At 39.2% G+C, this 17,390-nt stretch overlaps 1 protein-coding gene across 9 annotated transcripts in view; it reads right to left on the bottom strand.

Annotated features, from left to right (window-relative positions):
• The window catches only part of Tmem108 (transmembrane protein 108), a 326,253-nt gene that overhangs the window by 262,411 nt on the left and 46,452 nt on the right, over window positions 1–17,390 (bottom strand). Inside the window, exon 3 of one of the 9 annotated variants that reach the window (XM_013505802.1) lies at window positions 2,852–3,004. The exons of the other annotated variants lie outside the window; for them this stretch is intronic. The gene's annotated coding sequence lies outside the window, so the exon portion shown is untranslated. The remainder of the gene's footprint in view (window positions 1–2,851; window positions 3,005–17,390) is intronic. 9 annotated transcript variants of the gene reach the window in all.

Genomic DNA, 17,390 nt, shown 5'->3' on the forward strand with positions numbered 1-17,390 from the left:
ACTGCTGCCATCCAGCATCACAAGAGTATCACACTGTATCACTCTCCCAGGAAAAAAAAACTCAGAATGTTTTTTCTAGTGAATGTACATCACTTTTGTGCCTCCATAAAATTGAAAACTCAAACATAAAACCATTGTGAGTGGGCGTTCCATCATTTGTATCTCATCATCAGTTAATTTTCCACCATTAGGTAAGCTGTAAACAAACTAGCCTGAAAGAAGCAGTGGAAAAATGCAAAGGTCTGTGGTATCTCTCCCAGTTTAATTCAGTTAGGCTTTGCCTGTGGCAGAAAATGAACTGCATGAGTTCTCAGTCCTTCTCAGGCCAATAAATAGGCAGCTGCCAAATAAGTAGAGAGTAGTATTTAACTAAACAAAAATTATAGTTTTAAAGTATGATACTAACAAATTTGCAAATTCATAAGGAAAAACTATTCCACCCAACAGATAAGTTTTCCCACTGATTTACTAAACCATAGTATGCCCCATAATTAATGTCAGGGAAGAAGTAATAAAGGACAGAAAGCTATGGTAGACATGCATTAAGTAGGTATAAAAGCCACTGATCAATCTAATCAACAAATCTGTAAGAATGGCTGTCCCTTTGCCAGGTTTGTGGTCAGCTATAAACTATGACTACATTGCTCGGGCTCATGAGGGAAGCCTGTCGGCTGGGATAATTGCTTTATAAGGTGAAGAATAAGTCAAAACAACAATAAATATATCACATACCTATACAGAAAATCTCATTTTCTTAAGTTATCAAGGAAATAAAAAAGTGTTATATTTTATCTGTGAATATAGAAAACAATATTTTAACAGTAAATGAGCTTTTCCCAAGTATTCTGGCAATGTTTATTAAGAATATACATATTTAAACTAATAACATATAAATTTACTTTAAAAAGTGTGCAAATACCAACCTAATGTACAAGGATGATTGACATTTTTATAAAAGTACAAAACAGATAACTATTTAATAAAAGGGGGTTATTAATAAATCCTAAAAATTTATATTTTCAAAGAATATTTAGTGAGATGGTACATTATATGATGTGTGAAAATGTAGGATACAAATCCTTACATACAGTATGACCCTAGCTTTATAAAATAAAAAGATATATCCTTGTATGCACACAAATGATACCATAAGAAAAATCCAAACTGTTAACAAATGGATTTCCCTGGATGTGATTTCATGGAAGACTGCCTCTTCACACCCTGACAATGCAACTTAAGCCACTTCCTACAGCACCAATATAAGAATGGTAATACATTAACTTCTGAAGCTCTATTTGACAATGCCTGAGTGCATCCTTTCTTTATAGGGTGGGAAATAACATATTGATGGCTTTTTCCCACGGATGTACTGTCCACAGCTGAGACAGGAAGGAATTAAAGGTGGAGGGACCTTACCACTATATACTGGACTCTGAGAAAACATAAATTTTACAACATTTCCCTTTAAAATTAAAGAAGAATTGTTGTATTTACCAAGCAATGAGAACCCCATCAGTGCTTTGAATACCAGACCAATCAGGAATGTTCACTCAATCATTTGCTTGGCTTCAGGGAGTTTATATGAAGGACTCCAGGGAAATTTTGTTTGTTGTATTCTATCTTGATTTTTAGTAAGTGAGAATCTACATATTCTAAAGCATGGATCTCCCTCATGGGCACTGCCTCATTTTGTAGGTAAGCACTTGCTACAGGCTCCCCTGGGCTTCATCCTCTAGACATGCCTGTGAGACCCACTGGCCACCAACTGCCATTCCTGCCACTCTTCATTATCACTAGACTCATTTTCAAACACTGGTATACTTAACCCACAAAGCTGGCAGAGCAAGTATTTGCCTCTAAATTCTCTGAGTTGAGCCTTTCGCTTTTATACACTTTAGGAATTAATGCTATATACTAAACACATGCTAAACTGACATTTAATTGAATTTGGAACTTTTACCAAATTCTGGTATGCAACCGGTAAACAAATCCATTTGCAGTCTATTCAAAACAGTCAGACCTACCCTCAGCCGGTCAGATTACGAATGCACCCAATTTTCAGCCAGACTGTCGGCATTATTCTCTACAAGTCAGGAAAAGAGAGAGAACTTGTACCTCAGAACCATGTGGTCTGGTACAAATCTGGGATTAAGGAATGTAGACATTCAGTCAGCCAGCCTCTCTCCCTCTACTGAGCCTTTCTCCCTTCCCTTGTCAGGTCCACTGCCTATTTGGTCACCATCTATGTAAAGTGCCAACCTATACAGATGTCACCAAATTCACTGACCACAGAGTACCAAAAGAGTCCATGAGGAACTGGCCCTGGTAGCTCATATCTGGAATTCCAGGACTTTGGGAGGCTGAGGCAGGAGGATCACAAGTTCAAGTCAACCCCACGTAATTTAGCAAGACCTCATCTCAAAAATTTAAAATTTTAAAAAAAGAAAAAGAAAAGCTGGGCACATAGCTCAGTGGTAAAGTATCTGTGGGTCTGATTTGTAGTACCACACACACACACACACACACACACACACACACACAAAAAAAAAAAAAAAAAAAGAGCCCATGAGGTGTGTTTAGTTTACAGTGGCCTGAAAGAAGCTATCAAAAATTAGCCAGGTATGGTGGTACATGCCTGTAATCCCTGCTACTTGGGAGGCTAAAACAGAAGGATTACTTGAGTCTAGAAGTTTAATACCAGCCTGGGCAATATAGCAAGAACTTGTCTCAAAAAATTAATTATAGCACAAGTTATAAGATTCTTATGTATTTTATTTAAATGAACAAAAATAAAAGTAAAATAGTATGTTAAAATTATATAGAAGTTACAGAAAGTAAACTAATCAAATACCTGATATCTCTCCAGTTGTGACTCTTCTATGCATCAGTGTGCAGTCATCAGGGCTATAGGCATTGAACAACTGCATGTGTCATCTGTGGCCATGGCTCAGCCAGTCTTAATGACAGAGTAAGCTTCCTTTGTTGGTCCCAAACAACACCAAAGCTGTCAAAATATTCAAGAGCGATGCCACAGCTCTGAGAGTCAACCTAGCAAGCAGCTATTCAAATGTCTATTGTCAATCAGAAATGACTTTAAAAAAATTGTTAATGCCTATATTTATTCCAAGTTAAACATTCAAATACAATGTGAATACACTGCTTTGCACATGAATCCCTGTGTGTAGTGGCAACAGCTAGAGACAAGAGCAAAAGGTTTGCCTTTCTGCTTCTTTTGTCATTTTTGTTTTTCTTGCCTATCACCTGGCCCCAAACAACAATCCCAAGGGCTGACATAATGCCACAGCTTTGTGATACTTTTAAAGGACAAGCATTAAAGAAAAAAATAAAAATAAAGCAAGGAAACATGAGCAGAAAGAACAAAAAAGACAGTCCCTTGTTTAATCCCAAGCTAGCGGAAGCTAGAGTCTGACCTCCCAAGACTGGCCAACAGGACAAGCTGCCATCACATGTGACTACAAGGCAAAGCGCCTGGGAGACTGTTCCAGAAGGCTTGTCCTGCAAGGATGCCACAGGTGAACAGAGCAGGACAAGAAAGTTCACTAAGTGTGGGATGGTAAGGTACAAAGGATTTCCTACAGCAGCATTCACAACTCATCAGGTTTCTACCCAGCCTAGAGGTCTGGAGAGTATGGAGCAGGTGAAGAAGAGGCACAGCCAATTTGCAGCTGTAGACTACAGCAAGTAAAATGAGGGAGGAGCCCAGGAAGAGCAAGACCAGGTTGAGCCTTGTGTACTGCTGTCAGGGCTATGGTCAATAGCTGCTGCCCATCCAGAGATGAAGCCAAGCACAGCCATGGACCTAAGTCTGAACATTCCTCTCTACGGATTCATGACATTTTAAATTCACTTTTACAAGTTAGGTATTTAAAGTTTCTGGGACAAGGGTCTCTAAACATCTGCATTTTTTCTAATTATTTTGTAACTTAAAAACAACAAAACAAATGGGTCTTCCATAGCTACAGAAGTAGGGTATGGAATTGTGTGGCTAGTCCACAGCAATGTCCACCAAACTGTACAGGACAAAGAGCTTTCCTTCTGCTAATAAAGTCTCTTCCTGGGTTTGGGGCCAATGTTAATTTAGCTAAATGAAATGTCATCTCTCTTTCCCATGTGACCTCTGGCAGTATGGCATGCTGTAATGTCATCTGTGAAAGTAAGGCTGTGTCCTGCTCACCACAAGTGTTGCTCATCTAACAAGCAAGAAGGCCTGTTTTAGACAGACACTGTTGAAAAATATGTTCATCTCAGAAGTTAAATAAACTGTTCAATTATTTTATGTAGTTTTGGTATTTGTCTTACAGTTATCAGTGTTTTAAAAATTATTATATGAAGTACACATACATCCTGCATGTGTGCTGTGGTCTGATTTACCTTCTCCTAAAGGTATGTGGAAACTTAATTCCCCAAATCTTAACGGTGTTGCTATGTAGGGTCTCTGGAAGGCAAGTACGGTTAGAAGAGACCATGAAAGTAGGGCCTGGCTGAGCTGACCATGCTGCTGCCTTGTCATGTGGTGCCTGGGTCATGTTATGACCACGATGCAGCAGGAAGACTCCCAGGATGCTTCCCAGCTTCCAGAACCACAAGCCACGTAAACTTCTATTCTTTAACAATTACTCCGTCGATGGCACTCAGTTACAGAAACAAAAAGTGGACAGAGAAATAAGTATAAGATAGGAAGTATGCAACTATTGAACCTTTGCTGTTACCTCTGTTTCTTGTTTCTGTGCTTACACTGTATAGTTTTCATTTAATCCTCACTCAAATTTACAGGTTTTTGCTTCACTTTAAAAGTAAAAACCATTAATAAGCAAAAAAAAAAAAAAAAAACAACACCAAAAATCTTAAATACTTCGAGATTAAGAAGAGGTGACCCCAGGAATACCTAGCCCTGAAATGAGCTGCTTTTTCCTCTATCCAGCCTTGGATAGACTGGGTTTGGGAGTGCGGAGGGAGAGCGACCCTCTGGACCTGCGGAATGGAGAAAGCCAAGGACAGCCACCCTTTGCACATGTGATCCTTCTCCCCACTGTCTGGACAAGGTCATGTCTGAAAATAGTTCCCATTCCTTTGCATATGAAATCTCTACAGTAAGCAATATCAATATCAGTGTTTCTTTTTTTAAATATGGCTCAGTAGTCAAAGTGAGAAATTAGTGGAAAAGTTTAACAAGAGAAAAGATAAAATTAGTAAAAAATAGAGACTCTTGATTTAGAAAACATAAGCTCCATTTCCAAAATAAGGCTCCGCACTAAAAATAATGCCCTTGAAGGATGATTTCTTTTAATCCCAAATGACACACACTGATTGAACTAAAAGCTTTCAAGTTTTTGCAAGGGACACTAACATCCATCTAGTCTAAACTATTCCTTCTATTCTTCACAAAAGAAAAATAGTAAAAGTGATTATTTAAAAAAATTAAAAAACTAGCAGAAAAGTACAATATGATATCATATTGAAACACCTTGTCTTAGAAAGTAAGAAAGTTTAAACTAACAGGGTTATGTCAAAAGGACACAGAAATCACACTGAAGAGACTTCTAGTAACCAAACTTGGTCCAAATAATAATGTCTACAACTGATTCTAACATATGCAATAGATAAAAACCCATGAGAAGCAGTGATATGCATTACAAATAAAAAAGGAAAAGGGAAGTTCTTATAACTCAATCTTATTCCCATCTCTTTTTGCAGCCTCTGATCGAGAATCAGTGACCTGTTTCACTGTTCCTCTAACTGAATTTATGCCCTGTACAATTTTCTACTATAAAAGTAAAATAAGGACATGAATAAGCACCACAATGGACAATACCTTTGGTGGCAGAGAAAGAAATTATCCTTCAGACATCAATCATTTTTTTGAGGCTATAAGGTGGAGGAAATGGAAAAAAGGAATAAAAACAATCCATTTGATATTAGGAATTTCAATAAGAAGTCAAGAGACTCTTCCACTAACTTTACTTTGTCTTTGTACCATGTTTGAATATGGCTAAGTTCTATAAGTAGCAGAGTTAAGATTCAAAAGAAAACAAAGAAGTATTGCTTTTTATTCCTGAAAGGCACAGATAGGAAGAGAAGATTCATGAGGTGCTTTGGCCATGAAGAAGAATGCTCGGTATCACATCAGGTTCCTAGAGGGGAATCTCAGCCCCACCACTCACCAGCAGAAGGTCCTGGAGAGAACCCTCTGCCCCTTGCACTCCTGCTCCCTTACTAAATGAGTTGGTCTCAATTACCTTCACCCTGAAAGTCTGTGAATATCTGAACTTCCCTATGCCTCCAGTTCTCATCTGTACAATGGAAATGGTAATAGTTTTATACCTCATTGTGTCACTACGAAAATGAATATAGTGGCTCAATGAGATCATATATTTAAAGTGATTAGAATAGTGTGTGGCACAGAGTGAGCATACCAAAAAATGTTATCTACTATTGTCATCAAAATACAAATTACAATTATACCTCATCACCTACCCAACAATGTCTCCAAAGGTTATTAATTCTTTAAGGATGAGCTCCAGTGCCTCTCTTGTTCTCCTACAACACTGTGTCTTTTGACAGCTCCTGAACCCCACACCACTTCAGGAGGAGACAACCCTCACAGCAGCATCCCATCCCAAACCACAGCAGAATGCCACTTCTTCTTTGCAGTAGGAGAGAGAAGAGAACGATGGTTGGAATCAGTCTAAAAGATTCTCTTTTTTTCCAGTGAGAACATGAGGATTTTATCTAAAAGGAAAATGCAACATTGAAGGAAAACCCAATTGAACAGGGCACCTAGTACTCATGGGATAGGCATGCATGGTTACACAATTAATAGAAAATAAGTAAAGTTGAACCTGGGTACACATGATTTATGATACTGTTTTCTCTGCTTTTTATCTAGCTGAAGTTTTCCTAATCACTTTTTTAAAAATTCACAAAAAAAGATGAAGGTTAAAAATGAAGTCATCCTCTATGATATTGGGGTGTACATTGTGTCAGAAGAACAAAAGCTTCCTGGTTAAAGAGTGACTTGGATACATTTCCTTTGTTCCCGAGAACCATGTCAAGAGGTTTCATCTTCATTATCTTAAGAAATTTTACATGGAACACCTCAGCTATGATTACAAGGGAGACAAAGCTTTTAGAACTGATGGCTATAGGCCTCTTTTTATATCCTCTCGGGACTATGGAAGAAAAGAGGGAAAGCAATACAGTCAGTGTGGAAATAATGCCTGCATTTCCCAGTTACCCAACTATCCTACCCCTTTCAAAGTCTGTTAGCAAACTGCAAAGTGTGCTTTTTAAAAAAATTCTGTAATCCTCTGTTAAAAAAAAAAAAACAACTTAGCAATATCATTGTCTTTGGAATGCCCTCTGGGTTAGAACTCTCTAAAAATAAAACATTACTTAAGGGACATGAAAAGAAATATAAATTGCCCAATGGATATGATGCCACAAAGAGGATTAAACAAAACAAAGAACTATGGAATACTTTTCTTTCAAAGTTGCCCGTTTTTAGTTCACAGTCCTCAATTTGGAAGTTCTGGGAACAATATTAAGCCAAAGGGAAAAGTAAGTAAATTCTGAAGGTTAGACAAGGGTAAAAGCATTTGAAAAGGAGCAAAATGACTCATGGAAAGTCCTCTTCAGCTTAACAACCTGCATGCTATACTTAGATGACTCCGTGTGGAGACATTTGTCAACAGATTCACTGAGCTTTCAGGGCATATGAGGTGCTGGAGGTGTGGAGGGGGAAGAGGGAGTGAGATTCTCCAGTGTCCTCAGTGTGCTACAACTGAGGCAAAGGATCACTCAGGACACGGTCCAGCCAGCCTGAGAGATCTGGCAGGGTAGGAGAGCTGGCTCTCCCATGTAAACCTCCCAAGTGAAACACCTTGTGGCTGAAAGTAGAGGCCTGGGGCAACTGTTCCATGTCCTGAGCAAGTTATCCAGTCTCTCTGTCTCTTTCTTACATTGTGACACTGGTAAAAACAGTTACTGCTTCAAATATTTATGGGCATTAAGATGAATGTTTTGTAAAATATGCTTAAAGAATTTGGGTAATGACCATTTGATATATTGTCTAAACTGGGACTTTTGAGCACAAGGGCAAGCGATACTAATAATTACACTGGGACAAAAGGAGACAACTAGAACTGTCCAAGGCAAATCAGGACATTATGTATACGCTCATGGTCTCTGTTATTGAAAGACGTCAGCCATGCAAAACAGCAGAGAAAGGAACAGTATGTGCTTAGGTAGGGGACAAGAAACTGATGAATTCTAGGATTTCAGGGTCTTTTGTTACCCACTGCCATGGAATGATTTTCCTTTTCCTTCAGTGCACTAATTAAGCAGTCAGGCATCACTGAAAATGTTTAGCATTTATATCCCCCATTAGACTATAAGCTGAAAAGAAACCTGGTTTTGCTCAGAAAGTTTGATTATAGACACAAAGTAGGCACTGAAATGTCTGTGGAATGACTGCTGATGAACTTAGTCTGGTAAGAAGAGAAAACATAGCAGACTTTTATGACCATAAAGAATACTGCTCAAATATACTTTCTTGAGAGACTCTGCCCATATCATAGTTAGCTGGCAGCTCCTTGTTAGGGATGTCTTCAGGATCTGCCTTGGCTTCCAAGCTAGGGCTATATTCCCCTCAGGAAGCTCTAATGCACAGCTGGCAAAGACTCTCTCCTTACTACCTGGGGACTCCTCTATAGATGAGCTTCACACGAAACCTCTGTGTCAGGTGGACAAGACTTCATTCAGCCCTCACTGCAGTCCAAAGCTCTTCCTACCCAACTGTCTCACTGTTCCTTCCCTATCACAGGTATCAGCCCAACATCTAAAGCTTCCCTGTCTACTCCTCACTCTCATTATCTTTCTCAGACATTTTACCCAGTAAATCTCTTGCCTTTTTATTCTGTGTTGGTGTCTGTTTCCTGGAGGAACCAATTCACATGAAGGCAGAGCATTAATAGGTATCAGAGCCCCAAGTAGTACACTAAAAACTCAGAATTTTATTCTGGACTGCAAGGCAGTGGTGACAAATCTATATCCCATGCACAGGAGGTTAATCTGTATTTCATAAACGGGATGGCTTTAAAGAATGGGTCCATCATTGCTATAGACTAAATCAAAAACTCACATTTTGAAGCCCTAACATGATAGTGTTTGGAGATCTTTTGGTCATAAGGATAACTCCCTCATGATGAGAATAATGGCCTTATCAGAACAGCCATCAGAGAACCTGTTCATTTTCATTCCTCCTTCCCTTACAATTCTATTCCAGCCATATAAGGACACATATGGAACACAATTATTTGTAAACTACAAAAATGGTCTCACCAGAACCCAACCCAACCATGCTAGCACCATCCTGGTACTTATCTTGGACTTCCAGTATCCAAAACTGAAAAAAATAAATTTCTGCTGTGTAAGCCACTTGCCTGATGGCATTTTGCTACAGCAGCCTGAGCCGACTAGCGTAGGCTATCATCCTTCAGTGGCACATCCAGATCAGCAATGAGGGTACATGATCTACCTTTAAAGGTCCATTTTTGAAGTCTTTAAAAAAAAAAAAAAAAAAAAAAAGAAGCAAGAAAGCAAGAAAAATGTGACAAGCCTGAGTGCTGATATCACAGACAGTGAGTTTTGGATCTGTTCCAGTAAACTGTCATTGTCCTCATTTTGCAGCTTGAAAATGGGTGCAAGAGAAGGCAGAGAACTTACCTAAGCTCACTCATCTGGTCAACTTTAAAATCCATGTTCCTTTCACCAAATCACTTTTCCTTCCACCTTAAAGAACCCAGAAGCTAAGGAGCTAAAGAGGAAGAAGGAAAGTTCTGCTTTATCCAATGGTAAGACCCATATAGTGACTAAATGGAAACATAACTTTCTTATATAGACATTAGGTCCCAGTATTTTTATAAGAACAGAGAATATCTAAATATTATATGTAAAGATGACAGTACATCACAATGACAATACTGACTTGAACTTGCTTTCTTTTAATCTGCATATGGCACTCAGTGCCTACTTTTAGCTTCTAAGTATATTTTTATTTGTGTGTGTGTGTGTGTGCGTGTGTGTGTGTGTGTGTGAGTGAAATCTGTTAAGTAACTTAAAGCTGATGGAGGAAACAGACCCATGAATAACCAAATACGTGGTCAGGAGAGATAAAGAGCCATAGGAAGATATACAAGACCATTAGTTTTTACTGAAGAGTTCAGGGAAGGATTACAGAGGAGAAAGTGTTTGAGCTGGACCTCTAAAGTTACACATGTAGGAGCACCTGTGGAAACCAATGGTGATCCACACATACCCTTATGTGGAGATCATATGGCAAAGATGTAAATGAGTAGTTTAGACTTAGGATCATACTTCCATAAATTAGTTTTTTAGAAGCCCCTGGAAATTAATAACAAACCTACAAATCTGAAATTCACCAACACATGGATTTGAAATGATTATTCCTTCTTACTCCCTCCCTCAACAAGGAATGAGCATGAATGGCTGGGGAAGTGCAGGAGACAGTGGACATCATGCTACTGTCTTCTACAGTACATTGTCACAGAGCTTTGGAATTAAAATGAACAGTTTGCAATCTGAATTCTCCTTTGGGGCCTCTTTGTCATGCATAAGGAATCTTGAGCAACTTACTCTATCATACAGAGCTCTACATCAACCAGTTCTCTTGGACAAATGACAGCAAGTGATAATGTATGAACAACCTACTTCTCCTGGTTATTCATGGTCTTGGCATGCAGCAAGAAACACCTATGCCAAATTCAGCTCTCAGACCCCAAGCACTGTGGCTTCAGAGAGAAGGTATTTGGGTGCATTCAAAGGTTCTAAACGATGAGGCCCTCTGGCACCCTGGGAGCCACGGGCGGGGAACGCCGGCCTTCCGGCTGGCTAGCTTTCTGCCTAGTAGGCCCCTGGAGCGAAGGCCTCCGGCGCCCTGGAAGCCACAGGCGGGGAGCACCGGCCTTCCAGCTGGCTTGCTTTCTGCCTGGTAGGCCCCCAGAGGGAGGGCCCCTGGCGGACGTGGAGCCATGCGGCAGCGAGCGCTGTTGCGCACCGGCCCTTAGGCTGGCCACCGCCGCTCAATTGAGAACTACCAAGACACAGAAAAACAGTGACACAATTGGCCCACCATGCACCAGCTGCAGATGCCCACCCCGGGACGTGTATGAAACATTCAAATGGAAAAACCCCTGGGAATGCATGCCATACAACGGGTTACTCTTGCTCCTGCCACTGAGAAACAGAAAGGTCCAGAGTCAGCAGAGGAGCAACTGCTAAACAAGGACTCGGAGAACATGAGAATGCAGACTAAGCCCGAGGGGTCAGAGGTCCTGTGGACTGGGGTCATGAGAGCCGCTTGGAAGCTGTAAACCAGGAGGACCTTGCACAGTACCTGCAGAGACTCCCTGGAAGCCATTCTTCCCCTGACAGTACAGGCTGTGGTGGAGCTCTGGAGAAGTCTGCAGCAGGATTCCTTCTGCCTGTGCTGACAGTTGGGGAGAGGACACTAACTGATTGTGGGGTCCCAATGCGATGGGAGGATGGAGAGAAAACGCTACAAAAAATGGCTTTCGCCCCAGACGGCTCACTTGATTTTTGACAACTCTTAGGCTGTAACTACTTGTTAGGTCCTTCTTGTGTATCTCTGTCTTCCTGAGAAACCACTTTGAAGATACCACCATGTATTACAGCAGTCATTGTTATTTTCCTAGAAATCTATCCATAACTCTGTAATGTTTGTATTGTTCCTATCCTGTTTCATAAATGGATCCATGTTTATTATTATGTGTTTCCTACAACAACTATTGAGAATTATTGAATGATTATTCAATAGGTCACTCAAGCATAGTTCTATTTATATTCTTTAGAAGCCACTTTGAAGATACCTAAGTATAGTACAACTACTGATAATCTCGTACCTCTTTTGTCTGCAACTCAATATTATTTGTCTGTTTTCCTGAGAAACTATCTTGTTTCTCAGGAAACAATATGTAAAACAATAACCATTGATAATCTCCTACCACTTTGTAATTTGGTAAGCCCCCCCTATTATTATGTTATCCTTCTTTTACTCTTTAAAATAAAAAAAAAAAAATGATGAGGCCCTGCCTTGCAGGAAAGGTACATCTAGAAAGAAAATCCAGCTCAGCAGATAAGCAAGATGCCCTGGGGACAGGTATTCTTGTCTGAAGTTTTGTGCCTGTCCAGTCTGGCATTCACTTTACAATGATACTTTGCTGGGGCCCCTCTGGCTTTAGAAGACCCATCAGCCCTTCTGACGTGCAGTTATCTGGTATTACAAACAAATTTTTGTGCTCCCAACTCCAAAATTCATACGTTAAAACCGATTCCATAACATAGTGGTACTTGGAGGTAGGTCTTACTCTAGAATTGTGAGAAACAAATTTCTGCTATTTACAAGCAATCCAGTCTCTGGTATTCTATTACATCAGCCCCAAAAGACTAAGGTGCCTGCAAAGGAATGATGATGAGAGCACCTCAAAAAACCCAAGAGGCACTGAGAGGATTTTCAGACTGCTTTTGGAAGGTCCATTCTCAGCACAGAGCTGCAGATAAATGCAGTACACATTGTCTATTTAGTCTCACCTAGGAAGGCTTGAAGGCCTTATTTACACATGAGGAACAAATCCAGGGAAAAACAAATGATTTTTTAAAATGTAGTCACTGAGTTCTCTCCCATTCATAAGTAGCAAGTTTACGCCATTCTTCTAGGAACTAATTATATACCACTGGTGCTTCTTGTTGTCTTCAGTAGTTCTACATCTAAATATTATTTTATTTTTCAAATTCACCTTCTCTTCTCAATGTAACTGGAAAAGTTTCTGAAAGCCAAGATCCATCTTAAGCATCTTAATACCCTCATAGTTTTGAGCCTCACAACAAAATAAGATTCCAATATCCACTTGCTGGATAAATCATTTTGAAACTATTAGTCTCTTTACAGTTTTCCTAAAAGATTGAAGTATAATAAAATATCGTGTGTGTGTGCGTATGTGTATGAGAAATACTTCACATTTGGTAAATGAAGAATTTTCTCTTACTTAGTGCAATTATTCTGACTGAACAGATAAATTCCAATCTTAAAACTCTTCCAGATAAACATATCTCAAATTTCTAATTATTCTGTGCTATATTTATGCATCAGTTGATTAGCCACTTAAATTGTTGTCATTATTAATAATTAAAATAAAAGTATCACAAATAATTCTGTGGCTTTGCAGAGGGTCACAGTCTTGTACATGGGTTTTAATATTTGCTGAGTCTCTCCAGTCCTGCTTAAATTAACCTCAGCCACTCAGCTCAGCTCTACAGAGAAGCAGTGCAGAATCTTACTTGATTCTGCAGGGAGATCAGACACTGCCTGTTTGCAGGGAACTGGTCACTAATGTTTGAGAGTTGAGGAGGAAAACTAGAACTAACCTTTTGGTGATTGAAGTGAGTGGGTATCCCAAAGGATTGAAGAGGGATTACGCACCTTGAGCCCACAAGAAGTGATTCAAAAACATATATATGGGTGGTTAAAAACAAACACATTATATGGTCCATGAACTCCAGAACTTTTTTACAAGGTACACAGGTGAGACTACTTTGTGCCACAACCACTTCTGCTACATGTTTCTATATTTAGGGAGCTTTCTTCTTCAAAGGCTGATTTTAGGTTGTATAAAAGTCTTAGTGAATAAGACACAAAAACAAGCTGGCAGCATCCAGGCTGAGTGCTCCAAATGCCCCTACAGCTACTTAGGAAGGACAGACAATACCTGCATCCTTAGAATGAGCAAAACTGAGTCTGCTTGGGTGAGAGCAACAGGAATCCTGGCCTAGTTTTTGTTCATTCTACACAGAGAAGACAAGGATCAGAGAAGCCCAGAGGTGCAAATGTATTTGGGGGAACAGAAGGGAAGTTGAAATGTTTTCACTTCTGCATTTTTCTTTTGAGAAACTTGGAGGCTACCCTCTAGAGGAAATATGACTCAAATATTCCTCTTGGAAACTTAGCTTTTGCTTGGGATTTCACAAAACATCACCGATCCCAAAAGCAAATGGGAAGAAGAGAATGCTGACCTTCCTGGGAAGGACAACTCTTAAGAATCAAGTGTTCCAGGACCATGCCCTTCTGCACGCTACTCTGTGTGCACCTGGGGGGCCTGGATGCTCTGCATTATGCCTCCTCAAGAACTACTGGTTGCTTCCTCACTAAAAACCACCACAATCACTATAGTAAAAAAGGAAAGAAAGAGTAGGCACAGTTAAGTAGGCACTTTTTCTCTCTGCAAAAATAGTCTTAAGGCCATTTTTAAAAATCATTTTTAAAACATCGAAATTCTTCTCTCCTCGCCTCCAGCTCAGTCACAAATGGCGATCCATCTGCTCACTTCTCTTGCCCTTTGTCCAAGTCTTGGTCTGACCCAGGCAAAGAATGAGGACTGGTGGGAGCTTCGGCTTCCCACATCATAGACTCTGGTATTGTGGATCTGTCTATTTCCTGGGCTGTAGCATCTCATATGCAGAAACAAAGCCATGACCCAGCCTTCCCAGATCTGAATGCTGTCATTCCCTGCTTTGATGTGGCAACCTGATTCTGATTTTATGGCTTAGCTTTGGTTTCTTTACCTTCCACAGACTTGTCCTTAGATCTGCATCTCTGTTTCTGCCCTGAGCCTGACTCCAGCTAGCCCTACAAAAGTGCTAAGAGCAAAAGAGGTTCAGCCCTTCCTCTTTGTAGAGATCTACAAAGCAGGGCTGCTATCTACTGCCAAGGACTTCTTATAGCTCAACCTGGAAAGTATGACCAGGCTAGAACATAGGTAACTAGCTCTACCATTCCGATTCTATTTGTACCAGCAAAATGCAAGGAACAATTTAAAATGGAAAATTATAGGACATATATTTTATGGGCAGCATAGTGTACTCTTTTCTTACATATTATTTCTGCATTTTTCTTTTTCTTTTACCTCTTTCCCGCTCTCCCTTTTCACCCAAACTCGTCAGCTTGTCCTGGGGTCTCCAATTCCAATCTCCACCATCACGTGATAAAATAAGCAACAAATTATTCACAAGCAAAGTTCAGGCTAAGCTTCCAAGAGATTTTAAAGCAAGCCCTCTCTTCATCTGTATCTCAGCCTACCTATGTATGGTACAAAGTAAGGAGGGTGGTAGCAACCCTGACTCCTCAGAATACAAAAAGTATGCTAACCTATGAAATAACAGAAACATGTGAGGGGTTATTACTACTATTACCTGCCTTTATAGGAAAGTTCCTTTTTTATGTTTTAGTTTTATTGAGCTATATCAAAAATATCTATGTAGACACATGCATGTGTATATACATTATGGTCAATTTGGACATATGCATACACTCATATTACCATCACCACAAACAAAGTACTAAACAAATGCATCACCTCCAAAATTTCCTTGGGTTCTTTCTTGTGTTTGATGAGTTAGGAAAACATAAGACAAAAATTTATTCTCTTATTATATTTTAATGTGTACCATACCATAACCATAGGTACTGTATTATTCAACAAATCCCTAAAACGTATCCACCTTGCATAACAGAAACTTTTTTATCCATCATAGAACAATTCTCCACTCCCCGCCCCCAGCCCTAGAAACTAAGGGAAGAATTTTCTTTTTTTTTTAATTTTAAAAATAAAAGGAAGAAAACATTAACAGACAGACAACCTTTTACAAAATAGCAAGAGAACAGTACAGACAATGCAGAGTTACAAACAAAGTGGTAGGAAATTACCAATGCTTGTTGTATGACATATTGATATCTTCAAAGTGGTTTCTCATGAAAACAGACAGAGACATGCAATATTGATCAGTCAAGGACTTACTGACAGTTTCTTTCAGCAAAGAAATAGAAGTCCTTGATCAATCAAGGACTTACTGATAGTTTCTTTCAGCAAAGAATAGTAGATCAACTATGTTAACTATCCTGTATACACATACATACAAAATTTCTCCTTCTTTCCTTTCTCTTTTCTCACTTCCCAGTTGCCCTTTGCCCTTGAGCATTTTCCTATCATTTCACAATGTCTATCATACCTCCTAGTTTAAATGAACTCTTTCAGGTTTTACACTAGTGAGACAATGTGGTGCTTGCACATGCAGGTCTGATTTATTTCACCTATAAGTATGGTCTCTAGTTGTGACCATTTACCTATAAAGGCCTCGAGTTTATCTTTCTTTATAGCTGAATGATATTCCATTATATAAAAGTACCACAATTTTCTTATCCAATCCTCAGTGGATGGACATTTGGGTTGCTTCCACAATTTAGCAATTACAAATTGTGCTGCTATGAACATAGGTGCACATATATCGCTGTGATATCATGTTTTCAGATCTTCTGGGAAAATACCCAGAAGGGGAATAGTTGGGTTGAGTGTGACGTCTAGACCTAGTTTTCTGAGGAATCTCCAAACTGATTTCCACAGTGGTTTCACCAGTCTGCATTTCCATCAGCAGTGGAGAAGGGTTCCTATTTCTCCACAGCCTCGCCAGCATTTGTTATTGGTTGATTTCTTACTGCTAGCCATTCTTACTGGGATAAGGTAGAATCTCAGTGTTGTTTTAATTTGCATTTCTCGAATGACTAATGATGTTGAACATTTTCTCATGTGTTTATTTGCCATTTGTATTTCCTTATCTGAGAAGTGTGTATTCATCTCAGCTGCCCATTTTTGGATTGGGTCTTTGAATTTGGGGGGGCTGATAACTTTTAATTCTTTATATGTTCTAGATAGAAGCCAAGGGCAGAATTTTCATTTCTATGAGTTTAATTATTTTAAATAGCTCCTATGGTGGAATCAGGTATTTCTTCCCAAACTGGTTTATTTCACTTAGTATAATATCCTCTATGTTCACTCATTTCATTGTAAATGGCAGAATTTCCTTCTTTTTAAAGAAGAATTATATGCATATATTGTATCGCTACCAAAACTCAAATGGCTTTTTTTTTTTACAGAAATAAGAAAGTAATCCTAAGATTCATATGGAACTATAAAGTCAAATAACCAAAGCAATCTTAAGAAGGAAGAACAAACCTAAAGGCTTCATACTTCCTGATTTCAAAATATATTACAAGCCTACAGCAATTAAAATAGTAGGATACTGGCATAAGGAGATATATATATAGAACAATGGAACAGAACAGAGCACTAAGAAGTAAATGCACCTATCTACATATCTCCAGTCAACAGATCTTCAGTAATGGTGCCAAGAACAGACAATGGGGAAACGATGGTCTCTTTAACAAAGGGCACTGAGAAAACTGGGTATCTACATGCATGAAAAGTGAATCTAGATATTTATCT

Source organism: Chinchilla lanigera, unplaced genomic scaffold (genome assembly GCF_000276665.1).
Source record: "Chinchilla lanigera isolate Chin_1 unplaced genomic scaffold, ChiLan1.0 scaffold00100, whole genome shotgun sequence".
Lineage (NCBI taxonomy): Eukaryota > Metazoa > Chordata > Mammalia > Rodentia > Chinchillidae > Chinchilla > Chinchilla lanigera.